This window comes from Brienomyrus brachyistius, chromosome 12 (genome assembly GCF_023856365.1).
Source record: "Brienomyrus brachyistius isolate T26 chromosome 12, BBRACH_0.4, whole genome shotgun sequence".
NCBI lineage: Eukaryota > Metazoa > Chordata > Actinopteri > Osteoglossiformes > Mormyridae > Brienomyrus > Brienomyrus brachyistius.
This window is the reverse complement of record NC_064544.1, coordinates 7,524,374-7,536,593: the sequence shown is the minus strand read 5'-3', so window position 1 is coordinate 7,536,593 and position 12,220 is coordinate 7,524,374. Positions and strand designations below refer to the sequence as shown.

The 12,220-nt window shown below is 47.4% G+C and overlaps 1 protein-coding gene across 4 annotated transcripts in view; it reads right to left on the bottom strand.

Annotated features, from left to right (window-relative positions):
* Positions 1-7,093, bottom strand: part of LOC125705190 (F-box only protein 41-like) — a 31,994-nt gene extending 24,901 nt beyond the window's left edge. For all 4 annotated transcript variants that reach the window (XR_007381449.1, XR_007381450.1, XM_048971630.1 and 1 more), the window contains exon 1: positions 6,934-7,093. The gene's annotated coding sequence lies outside the window, so the exon portion shown is untranslated. The remainder of the gene's footprint in view (positions 1-6,933) is intronic.
* Between the last annotated feature and the right edge of the window lie 5,127 nt (positions 7,094-12,220).

Sequence of the window (12,220 nt, the reverse complement as noted above, 5' to 3'; positions counted from 1 at the left end):
CTACACCAGCAGGAAGACTATTCCATACACACTGTGTGAAGAAGTGCTTCCTCAGATTCGTTTTAAAATGTTCTCTCACTAATTTCCCCCTATGGCCACGACTTCTACTATTTAAACCCTTATTAAAATAGCCATTTGGCTGAACAGCATCCAGACCTGTTAGAATCTTATATACCTGGGTCATGTCCCCCCTTAGTCTCCTTTGCTCGAGGCTAAACAGAAGAAAAAGCTTCACTGGGGTCTGAGTGAAGAGTGATAAAAGCCACCCAAAAATATAAGCAAAAGCAAGGAGCAAAAACAGGGTAGTGAGACAGTTCAGAGTCAGTGCAAAAAAAGGCATCATGAGAACTGTGGGAGTTAACTGGGACAGCAGTGACATAGCATTCAGGGAGAAAGAGACTGCAAGGCAGCTGAGGAAGCAGAGTGGGACACAGCTGAGAGACACGCCACGTAGGTGGGACAGGTATGCAGAGTGGGACACAGCTGAGAGACACGCCACGTAGGTGGGACAGATAAGCAGAGTGGGACACAGCTGAGAGACACGCCACGTAGGTGGGACAGGTACGCAGAGTGGGACACAGCTGAGAGACACACCACATAGACGGGACAGGTACGCAGAGTGGGACACAGCTGAGAGACACGCCACGTAGGTGGGACAGGTACACAGAGTGGAACAGAGCTGAGAGACACGCCAACTAGGTGGGACAGGTACGCAGAGTGGGACACAGCTGAGAGACACGCCACGTAGGTGGGACAGGTACGCAGAGTGGAACAGAGCTGAGAGACACACCACGTAGACGGGACAGGTACGCAGAGTGGGACACAGCTGAGAGACACGCCACGTAGGTGGGACAGGTACGCAGGGTGGGACACAGCTGAGAGACACGCCACGTAGGTGGGACAGGTACGCAGAGTGGAACAGAGCTGAGAGACACGCCACGTAGGTGGGACAGGTACGCAGGGTGGGACACAGCTGAGAGACACGCCACGTAGGTGGGACAGGTACGCAGGGTGGGACACAGCTGAGAGACACGCCACGTAGGTGGGACAGGTACGCAGGGTGGGACACAGCTGAGAGACACGCCACGTAGGTGGGACAGGTACGCAGGGTGGGACACAGCTGAGAGACACGCCACGTAGGTGGGACAGGTACACAGGGTGGGACACAGCTGAGAGACACGTCACGTAGGTGGGACAGGTACGCAGAGTGGGACACAGCTGAGAGACACGCCACGTAGGTGGGACAGGTACGCAGGGTGGGACACAGCTGAGAGACACGCCACGTAGGTGGGACAGGTACGCAGAGTGGAACAGAGCTGAGAGACACGCCACGTAGGTGGGACAGGTACGCAGGGTGGAACAGAGCTGAGAGACACGCCACGTAGGTGGGACAGGTACGCAGGGTGGGACAGAGCTGAGAGACACGCCACGTAGGTGGGACAGGTACTCAGAGTGGGACACAGCTGAGAGACACGCCACGTAGGTGGGACAGGTACTCAGAGTGGGACACAGCTGAGAGACACGCCACGTAGGTGGGACAGGTACGCAGAGTGGGACACAGCTGAGAGACACGCCACGTAGGTGGGACAGGTACGCAGAGTGGAACAGAGCTGAGAGACACGCCACGTAGGTGGGACAGGTACTCAGAGTGGGACACAGCTGAGAGACACGCCACGTAGGTGGGACAGGTACGCAGAGTGGAACAGAGCTGAGAGACACGCCACGTAGGTGGGACAGGTACGCAGAGTGGAACAGAGCTGAGAGACACGCCACGTAGGTGGGACAGGTACTCAGAGTGGGACACAGCTGAGAGACACGCCACGTAGGTGGGACAGGTACGCAGAGTGGGACACAGCTGAGAGACACGCCACGTAGGTGGGACAGGTACGCAGAGTGGAACAGAGCTGAGAGACACACCACGTAGGTGGGACAGGTCAACAAGAAGGGGTCACAGTGTCAGAAACAGGTCTTTAGACTTTTTAACAGCAGAGAATGAGACAGGGAGGACAACATGGGATACACAGATGGAATGGGATGCAATGGAACCATAATTAAATCATGCATTATCCTGAAGGATCTGGGAGAACTTCAGTGGGTCCGTCACAGCAGAGACACATCCTACACTCAGCTGTGAGGGAGGCAGGCATGTGTAGGAGATACGGTCAGATGTTAGACCAAGAATACGGCACCAAACAAGAAGAAGATATAGGCTCCAGTGAAGTGTAACTGTAAGTGGAATGAGTACAAGGCGACAGACACAGCAACCTCCAGTAACAAGAGTATGCAGACTGAAGTAGAAGTGGAGTGGCCAGATACTCATAATAGAGAGAAAAACTATCGCTGATAGTCATCTATGTGAACTTCACTGCAATGTAGCCTTCACTGGAACATGACTGACCCACATTAGAAATGAGATGAAGACAAAAACACACCTGTCTTCTGGGAGTTTCTAACAAAATCATTAAGAACTAGGGCCACTTCCTGCCTTCATACCAACAAGCACCTGGAGGCTGGACACCGAACACTGTCCCACGAGAGCTTAGCACAGCACAATCGATACAGTCAGCATGGAGTCTGTTAATGAGGAACAACAAAAGCATGATTCGTAACGAGGTCACAGGGGACCCGTCCAGCTCAGCACAGCAACAACAGCCATCAGAAGCCATGCAGCATTAAAGTCTCATTTCCGATGTAGGTAAGAGCCCGTCCACCTCCGACAGCCCCCCCGACAGTCCTGACATCACGCTCCAGTGAAAACGTGAAAGGCGAAAGAAACTGACACAGACAGCAAAAGACATCCAGCTGCCAGCATTAGCCGCTACCCTCTCTTGCTAACTTTGACATTTATTTAATAGAAAGGTAAGAAGGTAGCAGCTCCCATGCTGAACCCCAAGACGAAGCTCTTTCCTCCAAAAATACAAAACCAATAAGCACAACAAAAAGGAAGAAAATGTCCCAACTTCAGGGTTTCCCATGATAAACTTCACCAAATGGGGGTGGGGGGGCAGTCTCCACCGGCAGAATTTTCTGACGGATTGCTAGACAACGACATTTGTTGAGTGGAGAGGCAGGTGCCATCCATCCATCCATCCATCCATCCATCATCCATCCATCCATCCATCATCTTCCGCTTAATCCGGGGTCGGGTCGCGGGGGCAGCAGTCTCAGCAAGGAGACTCTCCCTGGCCACTTCATCCAGCTCTTCTGGGGGGATCCCGAGGCGTTCCCAGGCCAGCCGGGAGACATAGTCTCTCCAGCGTGTCCTGGGTCTTCCCCGGGGTCTCCTCCCAGTGGGACATGCCCAGAACACCTCCCCAGGGAGGTGTCCCGGAGCCACCTCATCTGGCTCCTCTCGATGCAGAGGAGCAGCGGCTCTACTCTGAGTCCCTCCCGAATGACTGAGCTCCTCACCCTATCTCTAAGGGAGAGCCCAGCCACCCTGCGGAGGAAACTCATTTGCTCAGCTGCTTGCACCCGCGATCTCGTTCTTTCGGTCACTACCCATAGCTCATAACAATAGGTGAAGGTAGGAACGTAGATCGACTGGTAAATCGAGAGCTTCGCCTTTTGGCTCAGCTCCTTCTTCACCATGACAGACCGATGCAGCGCCCGCATCACTGCTGACGCCGCACCGATCCGCCTGTCGACCTCCCGTTCCATCGTTCCCCCACTCGTGAACAAGATCCCGAGATACTTAAACTCCTCCACTTGGTGCCAACGGAAAAAAAAAAGATTTAAAACTTTTTAGGTAGCATACTCGGAAAATCATCTCCCAATGTGTCCCAGTTTGAGGACCAGTGCTGTAAGGAAAGCAATCTTGCTTGAGAAAACTGGAGCAACTTGTTTTTGTAGTGTTACCCCTAATGGTGTGTTTACATTTTAGCGTCACATCCGCTAAAAACTTGGGGAAAACCGAGTCGGATGCGTTGTTTTAGCAATACCATGGACCCATAAGAAAAAGCAATATTTTTTGCTTAGCCGGACATCGTCGGATTTAAGGTACCTCAGTTTAAATGGCCTTTATCTTCGTTCACTCACAATTAGTGCTAACTACCTTAAATCTGACAAATAATCCGAATAATTATGAAATCCAATTATAGCCCTGTTAATTGTTAGCCATTGTTAGCAATATCAGTTGATAACACATTACGCATGGTGCTTTACGTATAAAACACTGTAGCAACACGTCCACAGATAAGTTGGACAGTATAGTGTGTGCGACCGATTTAATGAGCCACAAATAAGAAGTAGTGCTTAAACAGTATAAAGCTACAACTGTCCCTTCTGTCGATAAAGGGCGCAGCCATCTTGGATTCTGAACTCGGGATCCTCTGTGCTTCTCCGATATATTTCTCAGATCTCCAAGAAACAGAAGTGCGCGTATCGTCACTTCCAGCTTCAAAATTCGGAATCTGAGTTCTGAAGGCAAATGGAACGTACCATAAGACTGGGGCCAAAGGAACTTCCAAGGGACGATCACAGCTATGCTGACACTAGCTCTTAGCCACCAGGGGGCTCTGCTGCTCCCAGTGGGCACAGGCCAGGCAGGTAATAGCTAGGATATTAGCTTAAAAATTCACTTACACTGAACCAAGTTACAAACAAGCAGTCAAGAAATAATTGTTGCATATTCTGACAGAATTGGATTCATTGCAGAGCTTCGCCAGAGGCCTCTCATCTAGGGGAACCAAACAAAAGCCCCAGTGTTATTGTCTGTCTGCGTCTCCTTCCCCAGCGTTATTGTCCGTCTACGTCTCCTTCCCCAGCGTTATTGTCCGTCTGCGTCTCCTTCCCCAGCGTTATTGTCCGTCTGCGTCTCCTTCCCCAGCGTTATTGTCCGTCTGCGTCTCCTTCCCCAGCGTTATTGTCCGTCTGCGTCTCCTTCCCCGGCGTTATTGTCTGTCTGCGTCTCCTTCCCCGGCGTTATTGTCTGTCTGCGTCTCCTTCCCCAGCGTTATTGTCTGTTTGCGTCTCCTTCCCCAGCGTTATTGTCTGTTTGCGTCTCCTTCCCATGTTGTTCTGCATGGAAAATGAATGTCACCATCATTGCCCCCCCCCATAACCAATCAGTCACTGCCCTGGCAAGACAATAATGTACACCCACAAGCAATTTAAATAAAGAACAGCTCATCCCTCGCAATTTCAGCTCCCCGCATTCACAGGTAAATCTGTGCTTTTCATTTTAGCCTTATCTATTGTACATGAATTTGATTATTTCAAACAAGCAACACAAAACAGCTTGGTATACCGATTTATCTGCTCCTCAGAGGCGAAATGGACATTAATCTGATCTGTCAGTACAAGACCAGAGAGACGACAAAGACGAAATCTACGTAAATCAAAAGTGTAACCAAAGAGAATGCTTTGAACTGAAGGAGCTCCTCTCGACATGCATAATCCGGTATTATCGTTGTCATTATGGAGGGTCCCCCATGGAGAGCTCTGCCCACGTGCAGCAGGGGTTCCGTCATTGGCACGAGCTGCAGCCCGGGTCCCGACTGAATGTAGCCTGTACAACGTCAGCCTGGACAGGCCAAAACTAATTATAGAGGAAGACATATTTTATATCCCAAAGGAAAAGTGTTTCGCTAAGAGAGATTGCACGGGGCAAACCATCACACTTCAACTTTGCTTAGGTGTGGACACATGGTGAAAACCGTAAACCCCTACTGACACTACATATGATGATACTACTACTGAAACGCGCAATACTATCTGCAATACTGTGAACTTAATCTAACGTTAAATGCTCCCGTCTTACAAATGTGCTTACTAAATTCCTGCTTTGGATCAATAAGGCATAAGGCTATCTATATAAACAAGAAATCACATTCATAAAGACAACCCTGACTTACTGCATGTTTATTCTATTTAAACAGTTCTTAGCGAATGTGAAAATTACAATTATTTTCAAATTTTGTGATTCTGAATATAATTCTTGTTAAAAAGTGTTTGTCACTAAGCCGCTCTAAGTGAATTAAAGCGTTACTTATCTTCTCAGCACGGCGAGGCCATCTGACGTTATAACGTTATCATCACAGTAAGCGAATTGTGCTGTGCAGCTGGCCTGCGTTGTCCACGTTTCTCGGAACGACTTTGAATTATGCATCGTTTGGTTAAGTAGCCTTCGGTTCCGTACAATGTACAAAGCACAAAATGCACGTCATGTTGATGCAGTTGAACACCTCCAGCACGGCACAGGTACCCGATGGAGGCACATCCAGCCCTCCACACCGGAATCAAGCAAAGCCGGCCTCAACAGCACTGCACCGCCTGATCTCTAAATCCCAGCGAGTTTCTCACTGCCATGCTACAGGCTACGATGTTTCCATTTTAATAACCTAGTGTCAGAAATACTACACCAAAACAGTAAATATTCCCCTTTACAGACACATGCACATCACCAAAAACTGAACTGATCTTCACCTATATATATGCAGGCAAACCTACAACCAGTATCCCCCTGCAGCATGCATTTAATCAAAGCCGCAAACTGTCTCCTAGGGGTATAATGAAAGCTTTCCTCTCACACATATCTGTAAAATACGTATAAATGCGAACATGTTGCAGAGTACTATTCAGAGGGCAGCTCCTGCTTAATGTACCGGTGCACAGACGCGTAAATATGTCAAGGCAAGGTGGCGAAATGCAGACACACATTGGCATTTACACCGATAATGCACGCGTAAAGCCATCGATGATAAACCATTAAAGTTACATTAACCGCAGCTACATCTTTTGACTTTGATTTTACGCAAATACCGTTTGATTGCGAGGACATGTGTTAATGTATGCCTTCCCTTCCGAGAATGCCAAGGGGCTAGATGAACTTCCGCTCGGATATTAAAGATCATTTTATGTAACTGCGGTAACCCACATAGACCCAGCCGGCACCGAGCAGCCAGAAGAAAAGCAAAGCACCGCGCCGCCTACCTTCACCATGTTCCTCCGCACCGTAGTCTATGGCTTCATCATGAATTAAAGCTGAGTCGTGTAAACAATTGTAGTAATATACTGCTTAGGTGCAGCCCATGTAGTGATAATGCACAAACGTAAGAAATCCGAAGAAAATTTGACGTTTCCAGCGCTGAAATCATCCCCTCCCCTCCCCGCTCCGCCCGCCGCCCGCTCGGCGCCGCTGACGTCAGGCCGCCTCTCTGCAGCAGATCGCGGCCGCGGCGCCTCAAGCTGCTGTGATGGGAGAAGGTAGTGCTTCTTGGTTAAGCAAAGAGGACATTTTAGCCGTGCAGCAGCATAATAGAAATAAATAACAACCGGCACAACACCCCCTTTGCCATACAAAAAAAATATATAAAAAAATGCGCGTGTAGTGCAGAGTACAATAGTGTTGGTACTTGTGAGGCAGAATCACGCAAGGTACGTAATTATGTGCAGGTGGAAAAATACAGCGAACAGATCTGGGTTAGTGTCCTTCTAGGCGCAGGCAGTCAGAGACGTGGGACTGAAGAAATTAAAAGTAGGAGGCACAGAGGAACACCTGCAGCTCTCAGTCATCCATCTAAAGGAGGTGGGCTGTGTCTGAAGCTGCGCTTCACCCACACCAGCTCTCTGCTGAGGGGAGGGGATTCCGCTCCGTCCTGTGACAGCTCTCTTTGCTCCAAAGTTTGCTGAGCATAGCAGCTTCCTTCATCTTGACATGAACCCTCAGCTAAGAGCATGAAGACCATGACTTTGGCCTGGACAGACTTCTAAAATGTGTAGAGATTTTCTGTTCATGCCACCGGATTTCAGGTTTGTAATTAAAGCTACAGCTTACAGCTTCCTAACACTGACCCTAACCCCCCAGCAAAGACCATGAAGAATATGAATCCAACCATAATAGACTACTACATGTAGCAATATGTTGCACACATCACAGACTTAAGGGTCGTTTTTCAGAAAGCCTTAAATAATGTTTACCTAGTTGGACACAGTTTTCAGATTTAATTCACCCTTTTTTTGAAACTGTAAACACATTCATCCATCAATCCATCATCTCCTGCTTGATCCGAGGTCAGGTCGCGGGGGCAGCAGTCTCAGCAGGGAAACCCAGACTTCCTTCTCCCCAGCCACTTCATCCATCTCCTCCGGGGGAATCCCAAGGCATTCCCAGGCCAGCCGAGAGACATAGTCCCTTCAGCATGTCCTGGGTCTTCCCCGGGGCCTCCTCCCAGTGGGACATGCCCAGAACACCTCACCAGGGAGGCGTCCAGGAGGCATCCTAATCAGATGCCTGAGCCACCTCATCTGGCTCCTCTCAATACGGAGGAGCAGCGGCTCTACTCTGAGCCCCTCCCGAATGACCGAGCTCCTCACCCTATCTCTAAGGGAGAGCCCAGCCACCCTGTAGAGGAAACTCCTTTTGGCCGTTTGCACTTGCGATCTCATTCTATCGGTCACTACCCAAAGCTCATGAGGGTAGGATTGTACATCGACTGATAAATTGAGAGCTTTGCCTTTTGGCTCAGCTCCTTCTTCACCATGATAGACTGATGCAGCGCCCACATCACTGCTGATGCCGCACTCGATCCGCCTGTCGATCAGCCTTTTGCAAATATACTATTGGCCATTTATTGTCCTGAACAGAATACTGTGCGGTAGCCGAGGGACACCAGGGGGCCGGTGTGGGTGCGGGTTTTTGGGATGGCCTCTCAATCTGCCAGTAATAAAGCAGTGGTTCTCAACACCAGTCCTGGGGACCCCCTGTTATTGGCTGATCGAGAGGCCATCCCAAAAACCCATGCCGGCCCTCCATGGGACAGGTTCCCCACCCCTGGGCTGCATGATCTAAGATTAAGTAGGTGAATTGCCATAGACTGTGTGTGAGTGTGTGTACCCTGAAATGTCATCGGGGACCCAGCTTCCTCATAGCCTTGCATTGGATAACTGGTTGGGGATGGATACATGTCTGAAGAGCTGCATATGACCCAGGGAGCACAGCACCCTATAGTGGTCAGGAGTTCGGTTTTTATATATATATATATATATATATATATATATATATATATATATATATATATATATATATATATATATATATATATATATATATATATATATATATATATATATATATATATATATATATATATATATATATATATATATATATATATATATATATATATATGTAATAGGGGCGGCATGGTGGTGCAGTGGTTAGCACTGTTGCCTCACACCTCTGGGACCCGGGTTCGAGTCTCCGCCTGGGTCACATGTGTGTGGAGTTTGCATGTTCTCCCCATGTCGTCGTGGGGTTTCCTCCAGGTACTCCAGTTTCCCCCCACAGTCCAAAAACATGCTGAGGCTAATTGGAGTTGCTAAATTGCCCATAGGTGTGCTTGTGTGAGTGAATGGTGTGTGAGTGTGCCCTGTGATGGGCTGGCTCCCCATCCTGGGTTGTTCCCTGCCTCGTGCCCATTGCTTCCGGGATAGGCTCCGGACCCCCCGCGACCCAGTAGGATAAGCGGTTTGGAAAATGGATGGATGGATATATGTAATATATATATATAAATAAATGGAGGGGTAGGCATATAGCAAACTGTCGGTCACACACATGTATTACTAGTATTTACAAAGCAGCCAGAGACAATTCAGGACTGGAGTACATTACACACAACACAGGTATGTACAACACACATTCATATCAGTAAAGACACACAGGATTTATGCAGTACCCACGGAGCATGTCAAGAGACGCACACGAGCTTAAGGGAGGAAGCCTGTCGATCCCACAATACGATATATCGCCAACCTTTATCTTATTGTTCACTGTCATATGAAAAACTGTGTAAATTCCTGTAGTTTTTAAATTATTCAATGTAAATTAATGTACATTCAAAAATAAATGTATCCATTTCATCGCTACCAATGATTAGTTAGGAACAAAGGTTTCTCTGGTCAGCAGAGGGCAGCAGAGAATCACTCCTTTGGAAACGAGAGTACAAATCTTTCGTTAAACTGGCTAAATTAAGGGCAATGATTGTGTAAGTTGTTTTGTTTATGCAATTAATACCATACTTGTGCAGCTTCTACTTACATTATGGAGAAATTAGGAATTAAAACTTGAAATTTCAAAACTCCAGGATTTGAAACTCTAATTTGAGATATATTCAAGCATTTCATTTTATATATTCTAGTGAACTTTGTTATCTAAACAGCCTAAAAATGTCTATGATTGAAAACCTAATTATCATTTACATACATGAATTTTAAAGAACTTTCGTTGAATAAAATGCCATAGATGTCTTGAAATGGTTAATGTTATACTTTTACAGTATTGAATGAAATACGTAAGATTTATGTGAATCTTGAAATTATTTCATGTAGAACATCTTAAAGTTTCCTAATATAAACATGACTGTTAGGGTGATTTCTCCAGTGATTCCAATGAATGCTTATCCATGCAGATATACAGTATCCTTAAGGATGCTGTACTGGTTAACAGCAAACTCGAGAATCCTTAGTAAGGCTCTGATAACGTCCAACGTTCTGCACATACTATCCATGACTCAGCCGTTACCATGGTACCAGAATGCACCTTATCATATATGAATTGCCCTTGTGATTTTCATATTGATTTCTTTTGGATTACAGTTTAGGTATGAACCAGCTGCTGAATTCTTGAATTCGTTTACATATTAATAGTTTTCCTTCGTCTTATATTGTTTTTCTTTTGTAAAGAAAATAAATGCTAGATTTGGGGGTTTAATTTAAATAGTTTGAAAGCATTCTACTGAAGTACGGATCCAGTCTTCCTCAGCAAATGTGGTGTGATATAGATGGATGCTGTTAACATAACAAGTTGTTATATTATTAATAGATACATTTTTTTAAAGTATGCACACACTTCAATAATGGGAAAACTTTAGGGATTAGATATAGTAATAAATCATTTTATAAATGAGGGTTCCAACATTCATACTCAGTTTAAGCATTATGGACTGACCTAAATTGATCTGTGTCACGTTCTGGAAACAATGGCATGCAGAAGTGCCATTCAGCACAGGGTGCTCTGACAGAGTGACACACCCGAGAGTGACATGGCTGAGAGTGACACACCCGAGAGTGACATGGCTGAGAGTGACACACCTGAGAGTGACATGGCTGAGAGTGACACACCTACGGGTTCCTGAGCATCTGAAGAATGCTCAGTCTACCCAACTGCCAAATGGGGTTCTGAGGTGGGGGGGGGGGGTTGGCAATTGCCCACAAAAGTAAGACCACCAGACAGTGAGACAGGTCAGTAAAGCAGAGGGTTTTTACAGTAACACATGCAGTAGCCCAGCCTGAATCTCACACCAAGCAAGTCACAACAGCTGCATGCATGCCAAAGATTACACAGTCCCACATGGAGCCATTTCCTGTGCCGATTTCTGAAGCTGAAGATGAGCGTTACGGCTTGCATCCCCCAGGCCACAGCAAAATGGTCAATCCACACTCAAACTTCTTACCTCACTACTCACCATTAGCCCTGGAGCAGCCTCAGATTCCTTTCCGACACGAGACACAGTGCAACCATCTTCTCATCCTCAATGTAGCCTCCAAAAATGAGTTTCAGACAACCAAGAAGGAAGAAACCTTGGGAGGGACCAGACTCAAAGGGGGAGCCCATCCTCCAGGGGCCAGTAGGGAGAGTCAAATAGGAGAGATGGTTAAGTGCCAAGTCACACTGTCCAAATCATAAGATTTGAGACAGAACCAGGGAGGTGATGACAAGCCGGTGCCGACTCTCCCTCCAATCGCCAGGGAACCAGAAGTAAGGCAACGGGTCATACATGGAAGATGACACAGGCTGAACGGTGAGCTGGATGCAGGGACATCACTGGCAGTGGCTACGTCACATGTAGCAGGGTGTGCTGGACATCTTGATAGATTGAGTTCTGCAGGCAGCACCCCCCAGGAGGAGTATGGGAAATAAAATGTGCAATTATTCAAAGTAGGGGAGACTATAGGCAGCGCTAACAGTTAGGTGAGTGCAATATGAAGTGCAATGTGCAAGCTCCGGCAGATATGGCTATGGCAGCATCAGTAGGAGGGAGAGGCAAGTGGGAATGCAGGCGTGGGGAGTCCCTGAAATGTCAGCACTCCAATCCCACAAGGGATTGTGAAGCTAGAGTGATAGAGTGATTCCTTGAGTTCCATTAAATAAACGCTGCCTTAAAGTCATTCCTCTCTGGGGCCAGAGTCTCTGACCAGAACCTTTGCCCGTGTCAGCCAC